Source organism: Gavialis gangeticus, unplaced genomic scaffold (assembly GCF_001723915.1).
Source record: "Gavialis gangeticus isolate Ggan-Ray unplaced genomic scaffold, GavGan_comp1, whole genome shotgun sequence".
Classification (NCBI taxonomy): Eukaryota; Metazoa; Chordata; order Crocodylia; family Gavialidae; genus Gavialis; species Gavialis gangeticus.
Window position 1 is genome coordinate 42,242,999 of NW_017729034.1, and position 10,435 is coordinate 42,253,433.

General features: G+C 40.3%; 1 long non-coding RNA gene across 1 annotated transcript; it reads right to left on the bottom strand.

Moving 5' to 3' along the window:
* Nucleotides 1-1,355: 1,355 nt before the first annotated feature.
* On the bottom strand, nucleotides 1,356-9,701 carry LOC109304619. Its single transcript, XR_002099436.1, has 3 exons — nucleotides 8,924-9,701; nucleotides 6,102-6,145; nucleotides 1,356-1,987 (listed from the first exon to the last, which is right to left on the bottom strand). It is a non-coding gene; the product is annotated as an uncharacterized LOC109304619 (long non-coding RNA).
* Nucleotides 9,702-10,435: the final 734 nt, after the last annotated feature.

Here is a 10,435-nt window from a genome sequence, read left to right on the forward strand (position 1 = left end):
ATTCAATAGGTATTAACAGCGTGAGTACATGCAGTAAGACCATCATGATTCAGTATTTTTGTTCAATTTTTTTAAAACTAGTGTGAGTGGGGCTGTTTCCTTAGCCAGCATAAGCTAAACTGCTTCAATGTACATTACTGTAGAAATATACTGTATTATCCTTTAATTAGAAAAACAAACAAATAAAACAACTCTCCCCTCCCCCCAACCCTTTAATTACTGATCCTTAGCATCATTAATAGATCTAATAACATCTTGGTGATGAGTCTGCTTTTTTATGAGCAACTTGAGTTCAGGATTCTCTGATTCTAGCGAATTAATATTACATGATACTTTTATGGCCAGCCCAGGAATGAGTGATTTCGACTAATTTCTGTATGTTTTACCCTTAGCTCATGTTTCCTCTTTTGTTGTGCTTCCTTTTTGACTTATGAGTAAAGCTGACAAGGAATATCTGGTGTTCCCACCACTATGTGCTGTCACTGTCCAGCCTGAATTTGAATGCTAAGAATTCCAGAATAAGGTTCTTAAAAAGATCTGTATACAATAGTTCCCTTACCCTAGAGACTTTTCAGGCATATGCATCTTGTGTACCCGTCCTAGTTGCCCAGGATAAAACCCTTGAACATCCTTTCCTTGACGAATAGCTGTGCTAGTAAGCAAAACAAATGTCTAAAATAAGCACAGACAATATAACAGAGATAAGAATGACATCTACCTTTCCATAAGAAAGGCTAAATGGAATTTCTTCTCTGGAGGTTTATAAAAACAGAAGCTTTATAGCCAGCACTCCTGATGTTTTGTGCTGTGTATTGAGTTCTAGACAAAAAGTGACTTCAGAAATGAAACATAAATCAGTTTGAAAAATGCTTTAACTCATCTTGTAGCACAAATATCAGCATGCTGATGGGCATTCAAAGCACTCCTGAACATGGGAGGGGCTGAAAACAGAAGTTGACTCAGAGAAGGGAAGGTTGAGCTATAATAAGGACGTTTAAGGTAAAACTTTCTGAAGCGCTGAAGTGCCTGAAGCTGTGCCTTCACTGCCAAGAAAGGTGTTTGTGTGTGGGTGTGTTTGTGTTTCCCCCTTAACAACAAGATATGCAAGAGGAATTAATTACCAGACTCCAGTCATAGAGGAAATGAGACACGGGTTACGTTTTTCAGGGGGGGGGCGGAGATTTGGCTTACATTCATGGAGTAAGGCATAGTCAAGGGACCACCAGTCCTATAATTTCACACCAGGTGGCTAGTTAGAATATAGGGAAGGGAGTAGAATATCTAGTCCTATAATTTCACACCAGGTGGCTAGTTAGAACATAGGGAAGGGAGTAGAATTAGGTGGGGATGAAACTAGATTTTGTACAAAATAGTCTTGTTTTTACATTTTACTAATGTTTTACATGGAGGTTATGAAAGAGTGAGTGGCTGGATTCTTCTGTTGTCTTACCCCAACTTGATAGGACAAATGTTTGTCTTGATATGCTTATTTAATTCTATCCTGGACTTAAGAGTTGGGAGTGGCTAAAGAACCTAGAGACGGGTCCATTCTAATTTCTTCTAAACTGACACCCAGGCAATGAGTGAGTTTTTTGCCTTTGTTACATTCTTAAATACAGAACCCATAGGATTCTGTACTAGGATTTAGTACAACTTTGCTAGGTGTCATTGTGTTTCTCTCGAAACAAAAATTGCACTGAAAATAGTAGTTTAAACATTATTGACGACCTAAAGATGCTGTGAATTTATATCATAAACACAATCTTTTCACTTTCAGAAATCCCAGGGCAGGTTTTTTACATAACGCTTCTAAAACCATAATGAGTCTTATGCAGAATATTTGTTTCACTGTTGACTACTCTGACACCCTGAACCACATTTGTGTGTGCACCTGTGTGTCTAGATACTTTACCCTGGAGGTAGGATTGGTGCAGGATCTACAAACTGACGTAGTTTGATAGCTGAGGCTGAGCCAGACATAGTATCCCTGGAGAGGATGATAGAAAACGTTAGAGTCTTACTCTCTGCTATTCTCTTACTAAGCAGCTACTGAAACACTGAACTTGGAGCAGTGGTTCTTAACTGTGTTGGACTCAAGGCATCCCTTACTGCAGTCAAGACACTCCATAACTTTTAAATTGACTAGCACCCTATTTCAAATACTACTTTACATATTACAGTGCTTACCTCTTTGCAGGGAGTTCTAGGTAGTGGGGATAGGCGCTTGGCCAGGCAGAGACGTTACTGATTTATCTCTTCAGACTTTGTTCATACCTTGATCTAGTGCCACCCCAGATGGCACAGGGCCCTAGTTGAAGATCACTTATTTACAGTATGGACAAATATACTCAGTAGCTACCTTATTTACTCAATTATAAAATGAACCCCCACCAATAATTATATTTTAGATAAGGAAAATTTATATATTAGGTATAAGTTTCCAGGTATTGAATCTAATTATTGCTACAGCAGGGAAAATTAAACCTGGAGATCAGGTGGCCCTTTTTGTCCTTTTCACACCTCTTTCCCTGGAAGCCCCATCCCCAGATATCTTACTGTCAGACCCTGTTCTCCTTGAGCACATAGAAGTGAGGAGCAAATCTGAAAAAAACTGACCTTGAAATAGACATACCTGTAGCAAATTGCATATAATACCCATAAACTTAGTTCATCCAGTTGATGCATATTACCTTTTTTGGAAAATGCTGCATGTTTTAGCACAGATACTCCATAAACACAATTTCAAGTAGCACTTTGGTACCTACTTATACAGAGTGCAAACTATGCATGATGTTACTCCAAAGCCTAAGACTCATGTTTTACCGTAAAGTTCATTAGGCTGGGCCCCATCAGCATCAAAGGCATTTCCAGCTATGGTGACCCCAGAGCTCAGCACTGATAAATATGCACGTGTGTCTGTGTACTCCAGATCCCCCCTACAACAATCCACATGCTAATTAGCCTGCCACTCATGACTGGAACTGGGTGTTCTTGTCATAAGTCCTGAGATCTTCCAAAAACGGATATGCAGATGAAGCATAGGGCAGCTTGGTCCAGCTTCACTTCATGGAGGGCAGTGCAGGGGCCATACTAATTGTGTGACAGGCTGAGGGGGTGACATCGGGATTTTGTGTGAACTGGAGCCCCATTTGGTGATATTTGCCAGAGATTTAAGGTTGGTGAAGAAACAGGAATCATTGGAAATAGAGTTGCAGCTGTGGGAATGAAGAGGAAGTCGGAATGTGGCTCACAGTGACTTGGAAAAGCATTCGTGGTTAATGGTGCTTATTCTGTTAGGCTGCACTAACCTATCCTTACAGTAGGGTCCCATCAGTCATAAACAGACCCTTGGACCCTACAGTGGGGAACTGCATTAAGATGGGTCTGAGTGAAATGTACTAGTACTACAGAAAGAAAAGGACGATGGGAAAGAAATGGCAGACCTCATACGGTGGAGAGGGGACTGGCATAGGCTTTTTCAGAGGCAAACCCTTTGAAAGAACAATGAATGGTAACACTGGAATGGTGATGGGTGCACAGTGCAGACTGTGTAACGGGACTACAGTATTTTAACGGTCAAAGTATGTTCTGATATGCTAAGTGAACCACAGTGGTCACTTGACAGGTTGTTAAAGGTACAGGGTGTGTGTGTGTGTGTGTGTGTGTGTGTATATATTTTTGCAAAAAAATTTAAACATCTTAAACAGCACTTTTGGCATCAAGTAAAGGGTGTCAGGGCTGGCTCTGGCCTTCCTGGTGCTGATCAATCTGGTATAATATCTCCAAACCCCGTGCGGATTCCCAGTGAAGGGAACACCTGTTCATTTTTTGTTGTGTTTTTTTTTTTTTAAAGGGGTGCATGCCCATGCCCACCCCCCCCAGTGTGTGTATACACATACTGTCCCATCAGCATGTTTGCCCAATATGGGGGGTACCTCAATTTGTATTTGAGTAAATATGGTACGTTGAAGGGGGGAGAGAGCTTCTGCTGCTGCTGTTATGATCTAAGAGTTACAACTGCAGGATCCTATAGTGATACAAGATGGCTAGCTCAGCCTAAATGACCCTGAATGAAGCAGGGTTAAAGGTGGAGCAGTGTTGTTATACTACAGAATCATGCAGACTTAATAGTTGCATCATAAAAAATTGTATCTGAAACCTTTTGATATCAGTACAATTGTAATATCTGTCTACAGCCTTAGTTTTCTCCTATGACTTACTACTTCAATCTATTATGAACCTAAAAATTGAAACTAAGACTTTCTAAGCAGAGAGATAATTATTGGATGTCTTCCAGGAAGTATCTAGAAGAAAATGCAAGGCACTGAAGAGCAAAAGTCAAAGCAAACATATCAGAGGACAGTTTTTTAAATGTTTTTTGGAGACGCATGAAAGCACTGACCTTGTATGTATGGAACAGCATTAATTTTGCAGGTCTTAAAATAGAAATGTTCCCCATCATTCCACTATAGTTATCTAGTATAGGCTGTGATTCAAAGCAGTTTCTTTGCAGATTTATTAATCCTGTGTAGTTAATCGCAATCTGTCCATTTGCTGTAATGAACTAGTAATTTGTTCCGCCTCCAGGAGAATCGTTGATTTGTGCAAACAGTGACTCACTAGTATTTGGAAAACATGGTAGATGTTTTCTGCATGTTGTTGCCCATCAACAGCAGCGGTGAATGGTGTTTTGGTCGATCTGTGGCAACCATTTCACCGGAGTATGGAGTTAGATGTTAAGAGCATTGCCCAGAGATGATCTCAAAGCCAGACTCCTACTTTGACTACAATCATAACCTAAGATCTCTAAAAATGGTTTTTCATGCATTCTGCTTTTGTCTTGAATTGGTAGAATTGCACCCTCATCTATTTAATTAATAAAGCACTAAGCAAATTTCCCCATCAAATACACTCTACAAAAGAATATATTTTTCAAGCCTTAGTTAATTTCAGTCAATCTTGGAAAATGTAGCTATACAACATATAAATGTGACAACTCCAACACGCACACACAATATGAGCTGTTGAGATTCACTGTTATATTTACCAACATTTCCATATCCCTGTCAGCCAGTTCTGCACAACTGTTGTCTTCATCATTGTCAGCAGCACCAACATAGCTTTCATTTCCTTTCCCCCACTCTGCCCATTTGCAATTATTGTTCCTCAGTTTTATTCTTAGCAGCAGGAGAAAGCACACCTACTACAAAAATGCTTTTAGAATTAGAGTGATTTTTCACCTTATTGGCAGAAGGGGACATGATTTGCTGTCTTACTAGTTGGGATTATATTAGTCTTGCCATGATGCAATTAATTTACCTAGAGGTAGTTATACATGATTGTATGTAGCATGTTGATTCCAACCATCAGATAGTTAAAATAATTCTGTGTGCATATTAAGGGCCATCTTTTTAAAATGTATTCTCCATTTGTGCACCCAGAACTTGCAACCATTTTACAAGGTGGCTGTACAGGTTATGTTTTGGTATTGTCAGTTTTCATGTGTATAAGAGAGGGGGACAGGTTGAGAAGTCTTTGAAAAACTGACGGTAAAATTTTCTACAATTTCTGCACTAGACATGCAATAATGGTCCTGCAGTAGGTGGTGGGAACAAGAAATATTTACATTGCAGCCAGGCCCCTTGAAGCCCCATTCCTCTAGATGCTGCACAAACACAGTTAAAGGCATCCCTGACCCCCAGTGTTTACACTCTAAATAGACAAGATGGCCAAAGCATGCAGGAAAGCAAGCATTATAATCCTATTTTAAAGATGGGGAACAAAGGTACAGAGAATAGTTGTGTAAGGCGCATAAGAAGTCTATGGCAAACTTAGAAACTGAATCCAGACCTCCCTAGTCTCAGGTCAAGGACAAAACCAATTGCCCAATAATCTGTATCCTAAATATAAATTACAATCATCTATTGAAAAAATACTTTGATAATCCAAATATACTGTTCTAATCTAAATAATTGTGTTTCTTGAAATAGTGCTATATAACCAGCGAACAGAGGAGACGGATCTTTTTTCATCAATTCATTTGTTTTCTGAGTCAAAGAAACCTTACATTTTTTATTTTACAGTTTGTAATGGGGGCTTACCTTTTCAACTACTCACACATGCACATGGAAATCTATGTGAATCCCTGAACGGAAAAAAAAGTGAGGTGAGAAGGAATAACAAACACCTGAGTAAACTTCCTGTCCCCAATCAAGAACTGTACAGTGAAACTGGAATCTTTCCTTAAACTCTTGGGAACAAGCCACTTGCATCACTGCAGGTAGCATTGTGATGTTCAAAACTGACTGTAGCAAAAGTATAAATCCCACTGCTGGGTGGTTTTGTAGAATCAGAGCAATTCTAGCAATATTACCCCAAAAAGACATGATGGATCCATGATCCAATTAATGATATAAAAGAAACAAATGAAGGGTTGATTTCACATGTATAATATAACATGGTGGGGTTTGCGTGGGGGAAAGAATCTGATGCATCACTAAACTATTGGATACTAGTGATGACCCAACTAATGGCATGGACTAAAAGCACTGTTGAGTTTTGATAGGTTATAAATTAGAATTTAACCCTTGCTGTTTTTCTCTATCAACCTCAGGACAGCACCTCAATCTTGAGTTGTGTAAATTAAGTCACTGCTCATTCTGGCACAGAGTGCTTCTGCCAAGAAAGGATTTAAAGGAGAAATGCAAGGAGGGAAAGGGCAAGGAGGACTTTTTTGCACAAAAGAGGGGATTTGGGGTAAAAACAATTGTTTAGGGGTGAGCCAAAGTTATAGGAAAGGGATTTGAATGGTTTTGATGTGGTTTTATAGATGCAGGCTCACATACATGTTCATTCTCTCCTGATTTGATTGTTCTGTACTTTAAAAATGAAGACAGAGGATCTTAGCCTGTACACTTTATGTGGCTTTTCTGCCAGCTACAACCAACCTCTTCACTAAAGGCTCAAAGTTGACTGGGGGCAGGAGGGGAATAGCTGGGTGTGACCACTTTGTGAGTCAGAGGTGAAAATGCCCATTGAATGAGAAATTAGTGGGGTGGGGGGAAGCAGTGCAACTTATTCACTATCTCTAGAGTCATGATCTCATCTGTGTTGTTTTCAGTCAGTTTTTAAATCCAAGCAAAGCCTCACTGTGTTCTTACTATATGAATGCACCCCAGGCATATTCATCCAACCAGCAGTAATATAGGAATTAATAAGCACTTGGCAATTAGATTGACTTGTGGCTCTAATGTGAGAAATGACTCCAAAAATGACTTTGATCTCTATATATGTAGCAGTCAGAAAACCCACCTCTGTCTTCCAGTTAAGAAAATTTAACTGGGGCAAAGACATGAATGAGATATGACTTTGGTGAGAGACCAAAGTCATATCTCATTCATGTCCTCACTCTAGTAAAATTTTCTTAACTGGCAGACAGAGATGGGTTTTCTAACTGTTGGCCTCAAACTCAAACCTTGGTAGTGAAGACAAATTATTTTTTTATTACTTACCACCTCGAGCAATGAAGAGTCTGCAGATCAAATTAGGCCCTTAGTGGGCACATCTACACGTGTGCTTTAATGTGCATTAGCCTATTTTAATGCATATTACAGTGTCACAACAAACCGTGCTTCGCTAATGTGCTTTTTTCTAGTAGATTACAATTGAGGTGGTGCCTATACGTGTGCAGGGAGGTTGTAATTACAGTGTGTTGGAGCAGACTCAATTTAATCAAGTCTGCTGGAGCATGGTAATTACTATGCTTCAGCAAACTCTGGTGTCACGTGTATCGGTGTCCCCGCACTGAAAAATGGTGGCAAGGCACTTAAAAATGGCACTCAGACTCATCAAACAAACTTTAAAGCATGGGGATGCTGATACACGTGATGCTGCAGGTGCTTTAACTAGCGCCGCTCTCACAGCTGTGCCAACTAAAGCCACCGCCCAGAGCGTGCACATAAACACCCAGAGGTACTAAACTTAATGCGCACTAGCAAAAGTATGTTAATGAATGTGTAGACGTGCTCAGTTTGTTCTTTGCAACCCTGCCCTCCTCAGGTTTTCATCAGTGACATCTCTACAAACCTGTAGCCTTCAGCATGTTTGGATAGGTGCTCCTGGGGGAATGATTTGAAAACAGTGATCTTATATAGGGTTTGATAAAGACAATTTGGCCACGAGAACCTTTACTGTTGCTAATGTGTAAAAGGAAGGAATCCGGCTTTACCATCAGAGCTGAGAGTTTGCAGGGCTGCCAGTTGGGGGGGTGGGATGAAAAAACACATTTTTTCATTTACAAACGGAGTACAGGGAAATAAGTTAAACACTTGTAATATAGAAGCCCACAAAGACACTTTTGCAGTCAATCTTCAGGGGGGGAACCAGACTCAAACACTCCTAAGCCTGCAAACAGACTCAAACACTCCTAAGCCAGTCCCATTTTTGGCAAATTTTCTGTTACTGGGAGTGACTAAGTGAGAGGTTTTGCTCTTTATGTGCAGCAAATCTGATTCATGCTCATCTGTCATCTTTCGGGAAGGAAACGGAATGAGCTCGTTTGTTTGTTTCCTCCTTCTGGCATAGTTTCAACTTGGAAATTTCTCATCAGTCTGAAAAAGAGCCTACACAAAACCCCCTCCAAATATTTGTATTTGTTGTCTCTGCCCATAGCTGACAGCTGCCTGTTCCCCAGTAAAAGATGGTGAACTCCCAGTACTTTTTCTGCCGGAGAACCAGAGGCACATAGGAGAAGAGGCTATGGCAAAGCTAGGATAAAGCTTTGCTCATTTTGGCAGGCTGCCTGTGTTCAGAAAGCAAGCATCATTGACAGAGACAAGACCAAACAAATCAGTATTCACATTCAGGAAGGAAAATACTACAGGTTTATTTTAGAAGAGGTAAGGATGCATAATCCTGTTCATACCTGCCTAATGGTTCAGTCAGTGAAGAGTACCAGCCGCTGCTGGTGGTTTCAAGCTTGATTGTAACCTAATAAGAGGATTTTTTTCTTGCCTTTTCCAGCTGATACTAGGTCTATGTCACAATATCTGTATGACTCAGCATTTGCTAGGGGCGACCAGGATAAGGATCTGAGTTCTGCTGAGGCTGAAGTTGCCGGAGGAAACCTAACAATTCTTATTTACAAAATTGACAAAATGCTATCATTGCAATTAAGGGGATATGTAATTAACTGTGTCTTAATTACAGCAGCTGCCACTTCATCTGAATGCAGTAATTTGCAGAGAAAATGGGGGAGATACTTTAAATTAATGTGTGTAAACAGTGAAACTCACAAATACGGCATAAAGTAAATGACTCCTGGTGGACAGAAAGATACCTCCTTAACATGCACCGTAAAACTGTTTTGGGGGGCGGGAGAACAGGGCGTTTTGTCTTATAGTTAAGAGATGAGTCTGGTGGTCAAGGAGGACTCTGCTCCACTCCACACTTCCTGCAAGTCCCTTAGAAATGACACCCATGGGAGTCAGGAGCCTAATTGGATTTTCAAAATCATCTATGTGCCTGTCTCTATCTTGAGATCATTAAATCCCCTTTAAAATTTAGCCCGTAACCTCCATGCCTCTGTTTCCTCTATAGAGGGTACATCTATGCATGCCACTATAGTGCTGCTGTAACTTTTGGAAGTACTAAAAGATGTTGCAGTAACATCCGGTACTGCGCTGTGCGCACCATGCATGGTTATTTTTAGGCACTATGTTGCCATAGTAACACGCTTTAACGGGGAAAGCATTGCTATGGCAACATAGCTGGGGCATCCCAGGTTTTGCCTACGGACACTATGTCGCCATAACTTCACATGTAGATGCGCCTACAGAGTGGCTTCTTGCCAACATTAGCCTTACAATTATTTAGTCTTGTATCAAATTTTTGATATTCATGAATGTAAGCAAATAAGAACACGTTAAGTTCATCATATTGTTTGTAATAAAATATATTGAATTAGGTCAATTTTATTTCTCACTGTGCCCTTTTATAGCTTGTCATTCCTCTTCACTGCCAGGCTCACACCCTGATTTTTCAGAGCAAATTTCCAGCAGATTTAAAAAAAAAAAAAAAAATTTTTGACATTTTCAAAGAAGCATGTTCACACACTCATCATTCCAGCCTTTTTATCAGCTTTACCTCTATGGCTGGCTTGCTTTTGCAGCGAGTGTGCTAATAGATCCTGTTCTGGAGGCAGCTGCCTTTAGTTTCTGAACTGCATTTTTAAAGTATTGCCCACAATGTCCCATTGCAGCCTCTCAGGGTGCATCCTCACGAGCACATACATGCAGTTTGTAGTGCCTCAAAGCAACTTGAGGCACCACAAACCGCACATGGTGCACATGCAAGTCTTTGCCACTCTGCTAATTTACAGTGCAGCAGTTTTTTTTTTTATGTCGGAACAACCTGGTGTGGGGGGGGGGGGGGAAAA